General features: G+C 37.4%; 1 protein-coding gene across 6 annotated transcripts in view; it reads left to right on the top strand.

The window, feature by feature from the left end:
• Nucleotides 1-13,366, top strand: part of RB1 (RB transcriptional corepressor 1) — a 133,852-nt gene that overhangs the window by 4,086 nt on the left and 116,400 nt on the right. The window contains exon 1 of one of the 6 annotated variants that reach the window (XR_008618961.1): nucleotides 7,522-7,631. The exons of the other annotated variants lie outside the window; for them this stretch is intronic. The gene's annotated coding sequence lies outside the window, so the exon portion shown is untranslated. Of the gene's footprint in view, nucleotides 1-7,521; nucleotides 7,632-13,366 lie in introns of those variants that run through there. 6 annotated transcript variants of the gene reach the window in all.

The raw sequence follows: 13,366 nt of genomic DNA, 5'->3' as shown, positions 1-13,366 counted from the left end.
ATCCTTATAAGTCTTTGATAACTTGTTAAATAAATTCATGAATCAATCTCTGATTATTAGAATACATTCTTACAAGTTGAATTACTGAGTCAAAAGCCATGAACATGTATAAAACTCTTGGTAATTATTGCTAAATTGCACTCCAGACACTTTTAATGAGTTTACTTTCTCATCAGCATTGTAGTAGAGTACATGTATGTCTTTTTTTACTGATCAGATCAATGCAACAAAATATGCTTATGTACATCCCATAAAAATAACTATTTAAAACCCTTAAAAAAATCTCTGATGTCTTAGTCTATTTGGACTGTTATAACAAATACCATAAACTGGGTAGCTTATAAACAATAGAAATTTATTTCTCACAGTTCTGGAGGCTGGGAAGTCCAAGGTCATGGTGCTGGCAGATTCTGTGTCTGGTGAGGGCCCACTTACTTGTTCATAGATAGTGCGTTGTCTCTGACCTCACTTGGCAGAGTGGGTGGGAGCTTTTACTGGCTTCTTTTATAAGGGCACCAATTCCATTCATGAGGGCTCTGCCCTCCTGACCTAATCACTCCTGAACGCCTCATCCCCTAATAACATCACATTGGGTTTTCAGCATGTGAATTTTGGGGGGACACAAGCATTCAGTCCATAGCATCTGGTAATAAAAAAAAGGAGAAAACAAATCTCAGTTCCAAAGATCTGAACATATTGTAGAACTCCATACTAAAAAGGAATATTTGAAGTATCTTGGATGAATGATATTATTGGTATCATCCCAAAGCACCTAATGTATATTTCCACTGATTTGGGTACTTCATGTACAAAGCTGTTTCTGTGCATGCCGTTAAAGAGTACTTCACTTCTCTCTCTTCCATAAATACTAGGCTTTTAGTTTTCAGAAAGTTGAGAAGGGGTAGTTGATTGTAGAGAGTTTGGTGAGTATAGATAGTTTCCAACTTTTAAGCTGGTTGTGTTCCAAATCTCTTAGCAAGTGCAATATGGTAGTTAGATTTCCAGGCTGGTTTACAGAAAACTTTTTTTTTAACTGAACTGTAGCAGTTAATAGTTTTGGGCTTCAGACTTGAAAAAAAAAAAAATATATATATATATATATAGCCTTTGGGATTTGGGGTACCTTTTTGTTGGGTACGACTGGATGATGTTGTATTGTCCTGTTATAATTCACCAGACTTTTACAAAGAAATACTATTTTAAGTGATAGTAAAGTTTTTGAGCGTTGACCTGATAATTTAACCTTCATTTATACAGTAATTTCTAAGGGAGAATATGAGCCAGTGTGTGCTGAGAAGCGAATGAATGACAAAACGAACCTGTTTCCTATGCAGCCATTCTAGTTGAGATTGGCTATCTTCTTTGAAACAAGAAGAGGAATGTGGTAACTTAGGGCACTTTTTGGCAACTGAAAATAGATAATGTTTATTGGAATAGAGGATGGGTTAAGAGCAAGGATTTGTCATCAGACTGGACTGACTCAAGTCTCAGATCTACCATTTACTGGCTCTGTGATCTCGAAGAGTTACCTAAAATCTCCAAGCCTCAGTTTTTTTATTTGTAAAGGGAACTAACAGTGATTTTTGGAACTTGGAGTTATTTTGTGGATTAAATAAATTCATGCATATAAAGCACTTATTAGTGTAAATGAGTGCCTATATTAGGTCATGCAAGAGGAATTATTTGACCTAAGAACTACTGCAGAAAATCTTACATTAATATTTTTTTAGGATAATTTAAGAGTCAGTTAAAATGGTTGAAGTTTAAAATGGATGTATAGTGATTCTGATGCAGTATTTTTGCTAAAATCCACATTTTTAAGTTCTTCAGAGTAAAAGAAGTTGTTTATGCATATATGAAAGCATATATTAATTCTTTTAAAGGAAAGATTTGTGGTATTTTGTCTAGAAATTTCTCCGTGTGTAAATGTTTAGTAAATATGTAATAGGTGATTGCTGTCGTAAGATTAGATTGTGTTCGTGCTGCTTATAGCATATGAATAAAATAAGGAACTTTCCATCAAGAAATTGGCCAGGAATGCTTTTCATACTGTGACTTATGGTGAATCAGTTGTTGGAATTTTGGTTTTCTTTCTGTGTCTTGAATGACAGTATGGTAGAATAGAAAAGACCTTGGACCTCAGAGCAGAAAACTTTGTAGTTGTAATGTAGCTGTATGATTTTAGGCAAATTGGTTAATTCTCCAGTCTCTGTTTGCTCATCTGTAAAGCAGAAATGATGTCTGAATGTCAGTTTCTTAGGGCTTTGCGTGTGTATGTGTGTGTGTGTGTATGTGTGTTTGTATATGTTTTTTGTGTGTATATATTCAAGGGCTTTGAAATATATTGCCCTTGATAGAGGCATTTTTATAGGTCATTATATTTAGAAAGATAATTGAAAAAAATAGTTTGGAATTGGAGTAATACTAGGCATTCCATTTAAGCTATACTGCAGAAATATGAAGGGGTTTCTTACTAACCTTAGAAAGCAGAATATCTATTTTAAAATTATGTGTAGTGAAAGGTCTCTTTACCTGTAGTTTTCTAGTCCTTAGTAATATATGTACCCTTTGTGTTTGGCGATGGTGCTGGTATCCTTGTATGTAGCCAAGGATATCCTTGTATGTGGCCAAGGATCGTATGTAGATGTTGCTGAGCCAAATGCACTTCAGAACATGTATGTGAACGTTACATTTGTATTACAGTTGTAGGATATTTGCTGCTTCTTTTACTTCTGTTTCCAATCCTCAGATTAATTTTTTACAACATTTTATTATGGAGAATTGTAGATATTTATAAAAGTAGTTAGAGAAAATAGTATGAATTCTCATATACCTCTTAACCAGCTTCAACAGTTATCAGTCATAGCCAAACTCTATTTCTCCCTGACCCCAGATTATTTTAAAGTATCCCAGATATATTTTATCTGTACATATTTCATTATGTATGGGGAAAAAATAAGAACTCTTAAAAAAATGACCACAGTTCATCACACCTGACAAAATTAATGAAAATTCCTTAATATCAAGTATCCAGTGTTCAAATTTTCTTGATTGTTTCACAAATTCTTTTTTTTTTTTCAGTGTGTTCTAATGAGGATTTAAATAAGGTCCATACAGTATGATTGGTTGACTTGTGTCTTAAATCTCTTTTAATCTGTTGGTTTCATGTCTTCCTTCCCTCCCCCTTTTCCTTTCTTTTCTTTCTTTTTTTTTTTTTTTTTTTTTTCAATTTATTTGTTGAAGAAACTGGATTGTTTATCCTGTGGAGTTTCTTACTGTGTGTATTTTACAGATTGTACCTCCTTCATTGTTTAACAGATTTGCTAATTCTCTGTGTTTCCTAGAAATGGATCTAGAGGCCTGATCAGATCCTGGTTTGATATTTTCCAGAAGAAATACTTCAGAGATGTTGTGTGTATGACTATTAGTAGACACATAATGTCTTGTTATCTCTCTCTCTCTTTTTTTCTTTTTGTGATGTAAGCTATTATTGATGACCATTGACTAGATCCATTAGAGGTTGCTAAATGGTGAACTGATAACTTTATCATTCCGTTTTCAATTATTAGTTGTAATTCTTCTGTAAATGGAAACTTTCCTCCATCAATTATTCTTATTCTGAAGTACAGATCATTCAGGAAAGGTAGGATAAGTGCTTTATTCTTTGCTTTTATTGACTAGTTTTCAAGCTGATGAGTTTGTTTTGTAACATTCTGTAAAGGTGACCAATGATTATAATCATCTTTTCAAGTATTATCTTGACAGTACCAATAGCCCAGTTTGACTGTACATAGACATTTAATAAGATCTTTACTCAATGATATTATGACATACAGTTGACCCTTGAACAGTGTGCGGGTTAGGGGCGCCAACCCTCCACACAGTCAACAATCTGCACATGCAGTTCCTTCGTATACAAGGTTCCTCTGTTTCCGCAGTTTCACATCTGAAGGTTCAGCCAACCTTAGGTCAAGTAGTAGTATAGTATTTACTACTGAAAAAAAGTCTGCCTGTAAGTGGACGCACAGAGTTCATAGCCATGTTCTTCAAGGGTTAACTGTATTTTGTAACATCAAGAATGAAATGGGGACTTCCGTGGTGGCGCAGTGGTTGAGAATCCTGCCGATGCAGGGGACACAGGTTCGTGCCCTGGTCCGGGAAGATACCACATGCCGCGGAGCAGCTGGGCCCGTGAGCCATGGCCACTGAGCCTGTGCGTCCGGAGCCTGTGCTCCACAACGGGAGAGACCACAACAGTGAGAGGCCCGTGTACCAGAAAAAAAAAAAAAAAAAAAAAGAATGAAATGGGTGTGAGATCATATAGTATTTAACCTTCGGGATTGTCTTTTTTCATTCAGCATAATTCCCTGGAGATACAGTGATGTTATATGTCAGTATATTAATTTGCTAAGGCTGCTGCTGTAACAAAATACTACAGACTGGGTGGCTTAGACAACAGAAGTGTATTTTCTCACAGTTTTGGAGGCTGGAAATCCAAGATAAGATGTGGGCAGGTTTCGTTTCTTCTGAGGCCTCCCTCCTTGGCTTGCAGATGGCTGCCTTCTCCTTATGTTCTGGAATGGTTTTGCTGTGCGCATATCCCTGGCACCTTTTTGTGTGTCAGATTTCCTGTTCATGTAAGGATGCTAGTCAGATTCAGTAAGGCCCACACTTCTGTCCTCATTTTAACTTACTGTACCTCTTTGAGACCCTGTCTCCAAATACAGTTATATTCTCAGGTACTTGGGGTTAGGGCTTCAATATAGGAATTTTGTGCAGGGAGCACAATTCAGCCCATTGCAAATAGTTTGTTCTTTTTTTTTTTTTTTGTAGTATTCCATGGTATGGCTGGACCACAGTTTGTTTAATCATTCACTTATTGAAAGATGGATGTGCTGTTTATAGGTTTTAGCTATTATGAATAAAGCTGCTATGAACATTTGTGTATAGGTTTTTGTGTGGACATCAGTTTTCCACTCTAAGTAAACACCAAGGAGTGTGATTGCTGGATCCTGTGGTAAGATCCTGTGGTAAGAGTATGTTTATTTTTGTAAGAAACATCCAGATTATATCCAGAGTGGCTGTATCATTAATGAAAGTTCTTATTGTTTCACATTCTTCCCAGCATTTGGTGTTGTCAGTGTTTTGAATTTTGGCCATTCTAATAGATGTGCTCTCTCATTGTTTTATTTTGCAGTTCTCTAATGGTATATAATGCTGAACATCTTTTCATATGCTTACTTGCCATCTGTACATCTTCTTTGGAGCGGTGTCTATACCTTGTGCCAATTTTTAAATCTGTTGTTTATTTTCTTATTGTTTTAGGAGGAGTTTATGTATTTTGGGTAACAGTCCTTTTCAGATATATCTTTTGCCAATATTTTCTCCCATTCTGTGGCCTGACTTCTCATTCTCTTGACAGTGCCTTTCACAGAGCAGAAATATTTAATTTTAATAAAGTCCAGTTTATAATTTCTTTTCTGAATCATGCCTTTGGTTGGTATTGTATCTAAGTATCATTGCTATCATACTTCCTGACTTCAAACTATATTTCAAAGCTACATTAATAAGTATGGAATGGGATTAGCATTCAAACAGACACATGGATCAATAGAAAAGAATAGAGAGCCCAGAAATAACCCCACACACATATATGGTCAATTAATTTGTGACAAAAGGAGCCAAGAATATACAATAGGGGTAAGACAATGTCTTCAATAAAGGGTGCTGGGAAAACTGGACAGCCACATGCACAAAATGAAACTCACTGTCTCACACCATAGACAAAAATGAACTTGAAGTGGATTAAAGACTTGAACATAAGAAACCATAAACTCCTGGAAGAAAACAGGTGCTAAGCTCCTTGACATCAGTCTTGGTGATGATTTTTTGAATTGGACACCAAAAGCAAAGGCAACAAAAGCAAAAATAAACAAATAGGACTACGTCAAAATAAAAAGCTTCTGTACAGGAAAGGAAAGCGTCAACAAAATGAAAAGGCAACCTACCAATTGGGAGAAAATATTTGCAAATCATATATTTGATAAGGGGTTAATATCCAAAATATGTAAAGAACAAACAATCCAGTTAAAAACTGGGCAGAGGAACAGAATAGACATATTTCCATAGAAGACATATGGATGGCTTACAGGTACATGAAAAGGTGCTTAACATCTCTAAACATTGGGAAAATGCAAATCAAGCCACAATAAAATATCACTCACATCTGTTAGAATGGCTATTATCAAAAAGACAAGAAATAACAAGTGTTGGTGAGAATGTAGAGAAAAGGGAACCCTAGTACACTGTTGGTAAGAATGTATATTGATGTAGCCACTGTGAAAAACAGTACGGAGGGAGGAGAGAGAGATTAAGATGGAGTTAAAGGACACGGGCTCACCTTCACTCGCTTGAACACATCAAAACCAGAACTACATATAGAGTGATGTTTGGTGAAATTGACCTGGGGACTAGCAGGATGACTCTTCTACAACCAAGGCTGTAAAGGAAGAGCCACACAAAGGCTGGTAGGAAGGGAGGAGAAACAATCTGGTCAGGACCTGTACCTGCTGTGGTGGACACAAGAGGAAGGGGATGTCACAGGCTTGGGAATTATCCCTGGGGGAGTAAGGGATTTGAGCCACATATTAGGCACCCTAGCCGAAGGGTCCAATGCTGGGAAGATGACCCCCTTAACTGGTTTGAAAATCAATGGGGCTTACTGGAGAGATATAAGAAACCGAGACACCGCTTTTGAAGAGCATGCATAGACTTGCTTCCTCCCAGTCACAGCACAGAGGCAGCAGATTGAAAACTTCCTGGGGCTCTGGCCGGCTTCTCAGGACCGCCCCGGTGTACTCCCCAGTCTGCACAGGGCTCCTGCTCCAGCGCCTCTTGCTCTGGTGCTGCACCCTACTAAGGCGCAGGCTATTGATGAGAGTGCGCACACTTGGAGGGATCCAAGCCTGCTTGGACCCAGCCCCTGTCTCTGAGTGTGGAGGCAGCCGTTGCCAGCATGTGTGTCAGTGTGTACACTTGGGAGGGAGTGAAACCAGATCCTGGGCGGAGAATGTTGTCACTCGAGTGAGGCTTCCTTGCACACACTCGAGAGGGAGCGAAACTAGCTCTAGGGTGGAGACTGCCATCGCAGTATTGTGTGCCCCTGCTCACACCTAGATGGGAGGAAAACCAGGTCAGTAGCATGGCACCAGCCCCTCAAACCCTGACCCAGCCTCTAACCAAGGCATGCACACCAGAGGGTGGGGAGAATGAAACCAGCACAGAAGTGCAGCCCCATGCCCTCGAGCCCTGGATGAGCCCCAAACCAAGACAGGGACTGCCACCCACCTAGCCGAAACCCAGTTCCCTCAGGACTACTGTTCCAGCCCCTTGAGCCCCGCCCCACCTCTCACAGGGCGGTGACAGCCGTTGAGCAGAGAAGCCCCAGCTCTGACTAGACACTCCAGCTTCAGCCCTACCTCCTACCAAAGTGTTGGCTGCCAGCACACCCTGAGGGAAGATCCAGACTGTGCTCACTTCAGATCCAGCAGTGCTCCTACCAAAGCAACTGGACACATGCAGACTGCATAGAGACATTCCCACATGAGGACATGCCTTCAAGACCTTGAGAGGTAACTGCTTCACCTAATTTCATGGTGACAGAGAAAGTTAAACAAAATGAGAAGACAGAGGAATATGTTTCAAATGAAAGAGCAAGGAAAAAACCCTGGGGGGAAAAAAACAGACTCTCATGAAACAGAGGTAAATACCTGATAAAGAATTCAAAGCGATAGTAATAAGTATGCTAACAGAACTGGGGAAAAGAATAGATGAACACGGTGAGAATTTTAACAAGGAACTACACACACAAAAAATAGAGCTGAAGAACACAATAACTGAAATGAAAAACACACTAAGAATTAACAGCAGGTTAGGTGGTACAAGAGAACACATAAGGGATCTGAAAGATAGAATAACGGAAATCACCCAGTCAGAACAGCAGAAAGAAAAACAAATTTTAAAAAATGAGAAGAATAGTTTAAGGAACCTTTGGGACAATATCAGGTGCACTAAAATTCACAATGTAGGGGTCCCAGAAGGAGAAGAGAGAGAGAGAAAGGGTAGAAAATGTAATTGTTGGAATTATGGCTGAAAACTTCCCAAACCTAGACAACTAAACAGATATCCAGGTGCAGGAAACACAGGGAGTCCCAAACAATATGAACCCAAGACGTATCATAATTAAAATGGCAAAAGTTAAAGAGAGAAGAGGCAGCTAGAGAAAAGCAGTCACATACATTTCTGTTATTAGTAATTTGTGTCTTCTCTTTCACTCTTTTTGTAGTTAATCTGACTATAGGCTTATTGATTTTATTGATCTTTTCAAAGTACCAGATTTTGTTTTCCTTGGTTTTTCTGTTGATTTTCTGTTTTCACTAATTCTTTTGTGTTTAGCTGGCTTTTTTATTGAAATGTTTAAATTCCTTTCTTATTTCCTTTTGTGTATTTTCTTTCATTGTTTTCTTTGTAGTTACCATGGAGATTACATTTAACATCCTAAAGTTTTAACACTCTAATTTGAATTTATTCAAGCTTAACTTCAATACATAGAAAATTATGCTTGTTCAATAGTCCTGTCCATACTCCTTTCAGTTGTTGATGTCACAAAATTATGTCTTTTTATATTGAGAGTCCAAAAACATAAACTAATAAATTTTAATGCATCAGTCTCTTAAATTATGTAGAAAACAAAAAGTGGAGTTACACATTATTATTACTATAATAATATCTTTTGCAATTGCCCATGTATAGACTTTTAAAAAAATTTATTCATTTTATTTATCTTTGGCTGCAGTGGGTCTTTGTTGCTGTGCACAGGCTTTCTCTAGTTGTGGCGAGCGGGGGCTACTCTTCGTTGCGGTGCGCAGGTTTCTCATTGCGGTGGCTTCTCGTTGCTGAGCATGGGCTCTAGGCATGCACGCTTCAGTAGTTGTGGCTTGCGGGCTCTAGAGCGCAGGCTCAGTAGATGTGGCTCACGGGCATAGTTGCTCCGAGGCATGTGGGATCTTTCCGGACCAGGGATTGAACCTGTGTCCCCTGCATTGGCAAGCAGATTCTTAACCACTGCACCACCCGGGAAGTCCTGCCCATGTATATACTTTTACTGAGATCTTTATTTCTTCATATGGCTTTGAGTTACTGACTTTAGTCCTTTAATTTCAACCTGCAGGACTCCTTTTAGCATTGCTCATAGGATATGTGTAGTGGTAATGATAATTATCTTCCTCAACTTTTGTTTATCTAAGAATGTCTTAATTTCTTCCTCACTTTTGAAGGACAGTTTTGCTGCCTATAGCAATCTTGGCTGACAGTTTTTTTCTTTTAGCACTTTGAATATATCAGCTCACTGCCTTCTGGCCTTCAGAGTTTCTGATGAGAAATCTGCAGATAATCTTATTGAAGATCCTTTATACATGATGGCTTGCTTCTTTCTTGCTGCTTTAAAAATTCTCCCTTTGTCCTTGGGACTGACAGCTTACTTATAATATGTCTTGGAATGGGTCTCTTTGAGTTCATCCTACTTGGAGTTTAAGCTTCTTGGATGCTTATATTCATGTCTTTCATCACATTTTGGAAATTTTGGCCATTATTTTAAAAAATATTTTCCTGTTCTTTTTTCCTCTCTCTTCTTCTGGAACTCCCATAATGCATATGTTTTTCCACTTAATGGAGTCTCACAGGTCCCTTAGTCTCTGTTTCCTTTTCTTCAGATTTTTTCTTTCTGTTTCTTAGACTCAGTACATTGTCCTATCTTCAAGTTTGTTGTTTCTTTCTTCAATCTATCTCTGAATCTCTCTAGTGAATTTTTCATTTTTGTTATTATACTTTTCAGCTCCAGAATTTCTAGAGATTTCTTTTTTAGGTTCTATCTATTGATATTTCCATTTTGTTTGTACATCATTTTCTTGACATATCTTCCTTTAGTTCTTTGAGCATCTTTAAGACACTTGTTTTAAAATTTTCATCTAGTAAATCTGCCATCAAATCTTTCTCAAGGACACTTTCTGTTGGCCAACTTTTTTTTCCTTTAAATGAGCCATACTTTCTTGTTCTTTGTATGCATTGTCATTTTTTTGTTGAAAACTGGACATTTGAATCTAATAATGTGGTAAGTCTGAAATCACATTCTCCCTACTTCCCTAGAGTTTGCTGTTTTTTTTTTTGTTTGTTTGTTTTAATTTTTGTTTGGTTTGGTTTTGATTGTTGTAGGCTATGTCTGTGCCAGGGATCAGCCTGGAGTATAAACTTAAGGTCTTCTCAGGCCTTTTCTGACTCTGTGCCTTTCTTGGGTGTGCACTGTGACTTTCTAATTTCCTCCATTTATTTGGTTGCTTTTGAATGTCTTAGTCCAATGTCTGGCTCCCAAAAGAGGAAAAAGAGAAAAAAATGAAGAGTAGGGGGAAGGTGCCAAGTTTTTAAATCTCTTGGCAGTCACTTCAACTAGAGGGAGAGGTGCTTGCAACAATGGGGGAGGTGCAACAACAGTAGCCCCCACCTCTTTGCCTGCTTCTCCGTGATGAGCAGCGATAAGTGATCAGAGCACAGATCTGTGAAATTTGGAGGACTGGGTCCTTTCTGCCCAACCTGGCTCCTGCAGATTCTGTGCAGGCTGTTCCAGCAACATGTGCATAGTTGCCTGCCATGTGGGTGACATTTGGCCGTGGGTACCTGTTACTGTGTTCAGAGCTGAAACTGACATAAATTAACTATCATTTACCTTCTTTGCCTTCCCCTGGAAGTTGTAAGCCTTTAATAGACTCCAGAGTTCCAGAATAGTTACATCAGACAGATTCTGCCAGTGCAACTGTTGTCTGGGTGGGGAGACAGATTTCTAGTGCTTCCTACTCTGCCATCTTCCCAGAATTCTCTCTTCATATGAATTTTAGGATCAATTTGTCAGTTTCTTTTAGAAAGACAGTTGAGATTTCAGTAGGGATTATACTGAATCTCTAGATTAATTTGGGGAGTATTGCCATCTTAACAATATTATCTTCAGATGCATGAGCGTGAAATGTCTTTCCATTTATTGAGATATTCTTTAATTTTTCAACAGTATTTTTAGTTTTCAGAGTACAAGTCTTGTGATTAAAATATTATTCCTAAGTATTTTATTCTTACTGATTCTATTATAAATGGAATTCATTTTCAGTTTTTGGTTTATTCATTGCTGGTGTATAGGAATACAGTTGACTTTTGCATGTTGATTTTGTATACTGCAAACTTGCTGAATTCATATTTTAATTCAAATAGTTTTTTAGTGTATTCCTTAGGATTTTCTGAATACAAGATCATATTGTCTGCAAATAGAGATAGTTTTACTTCTTCCTTTATAATCTGGATGCCTTTTATTTCTTTTTCTTCCCTAATTGCCCTGGCTAGAACCTTCAATACATTGTTGTCTTTTTCCTTATCTTAGGGGGAAGAACATTCAGTCTTTTACCATTACTTATGACGTGGGCTTTTTGTAGATGCCTTTGTCAAGTTGAGGACATTCCCTTTTATTCCTGTTGTATTGAGTGTTTTGTCAAATGATTTTGGATTTTGTCAAATGATTTTTCTGCATCTATTGAGATAATCATATGTTTTTTTCTCTTTATTGATATAATGTATTATATTATTTTAAGATTTTAAACAACATTGCATTTTTAGGATAAAGTGGTACTTATCCTAAAAATCCCACTTGGTCATAGTCTGTAATTCTTTTTATATATTTGTAAGTTTGGTTTCCTCATATTTTGTTGAGGATTTTTTTTTTTTTTTTTTTTGGCTGTGTTGGGTCTTCGTTGCTATGCATGGGCTTTCTCTAGTTGTGGTGAGTGGGGGCTACTCTTCATTGCAGTACGCGGGCTTCTCATTGTTGTGGCTTCTCTTGTTGCGGAGCACATGCTCTAGACACACAGGCTTCAGTAGTTGTGGCATGTGGGCTCAGTAGTTGTGGCTTGCGAGTTCTAGAGCTCAGGCTCAGTAGTTGTGGTACACGGGCTTAGTTGCCCCACGGCATGTGGGATCTTCCCGGGCCAGGGCATGAACCTGTGTCCCTGGCATTGGCAGTCAGATTCTTAATCACTGCGCCACCAGGGAAGCCCTTTGTTGACGATTTTTATGCGTACGTTCATAAGAGATTTTGGTCTCTATTTTCTTTCCTTGTAATGTCTGTATGATTTTAGTGTCAGGGTAGTACTGACCTCTCACAGAAGGAGTTGGGAAATGTTTCCTCCTCTTCAGTTTTTATGGAGCAATTTGGTGAATTGATATTAATTCTACTTTAAATGTTTGGTAGAATTCACCAGTGAAACCATCTGAGCCTGGACTTTTCTCTGTGTAGAAGTTTTAAAATTACTAATCCAACCTCTCACCTTGTTAGAGGTCTTTTCAGATGTCAATTTCTTTTTGAGTTGGTTTCGGTCCAACTCTTTTGGAGTTGGATCTTTTTAGAAATTTGTCCATTTCATCTGTGTTATCTAATTTGTCAGCATGCAGTTATTCATAGTATTCCTGTTATAATTCTTTTTTTATTTCTGTAAGTTTGTTCTTAATGTCCTTATTTCATTCCTAATTTTAGCTAATTTGAGTCTTTCTTTTTTCTTGATCAATCTAACTAAAAGCTTCTCTATTTCGTTGTTTTTTTTCAAAAAACCAGTCTTTGGTTTTATTGTTTTTTCTCTTCTATTCTCTAAAAAATTTAATCAAACCATTTCCTTCCTATCCTTTTTACCATTTAATGTTTTAATCGTAATATATATGTTGGATAACATTATTAAAGTTCATCATGAACTTTCATCATGAACTACTCAGATATATCTAACATATAATTATATATAATTGTTATAATAATATATAATTTGACTTCCTACTTTTAAAATTGCTTTTTCTTCATGAAAGTTTTTACTGTTGGCCAGTATTGTTTACTGCAGTATATTTTCTTCTTTCTGAGGATCCATGGAAGGAATTTTACTCTCATCTCTGAATGAAGACTAGGTAGGCTTCTTCTGAGAAGCTATTCTATTTTATTTTATTTTACTTTGTGGTCATTATGAATCTTACAACTGATCGTTTACTGTTTTGAATTCCACCTTTCAAGGCATAGTATGTAGTTTTTCAGATACTAACATCTTGTCATTTTTTCCCACCATTTCTATATTTCCCTTTCAGCATTTCAAAAATACATATATTCATATATAAACACACACCCATATATATTCAAAACTCAAATATACTTGTTTTAGAAAATTTTATAGTAATAGAGTGAAAAGTGAATATCCTTGCTCTCTTTGTATTCCCACTTCCATAGAAATAACCACTGATA

This window comes from Physeter macrocephalus, chromosome 13 (assembly GCF_002837175.3).
Source record: "Physeter macrocephalus isolate SW-GA chromosome 13, ASM283717v5, whole genome shotgun sequence".
NCBI classification, from domain to species: Eukaryota; Metazoa; Chordata; class Mammalia; order Artiodactyla; family Physeteridae; genus Physeter; species Physeter macrocephalus.
The sequence above is the reverse complement of the archived record's forward strand: the minus strand, read 5'-3'. Positions and strand labels throughout refer to the sequence as shown.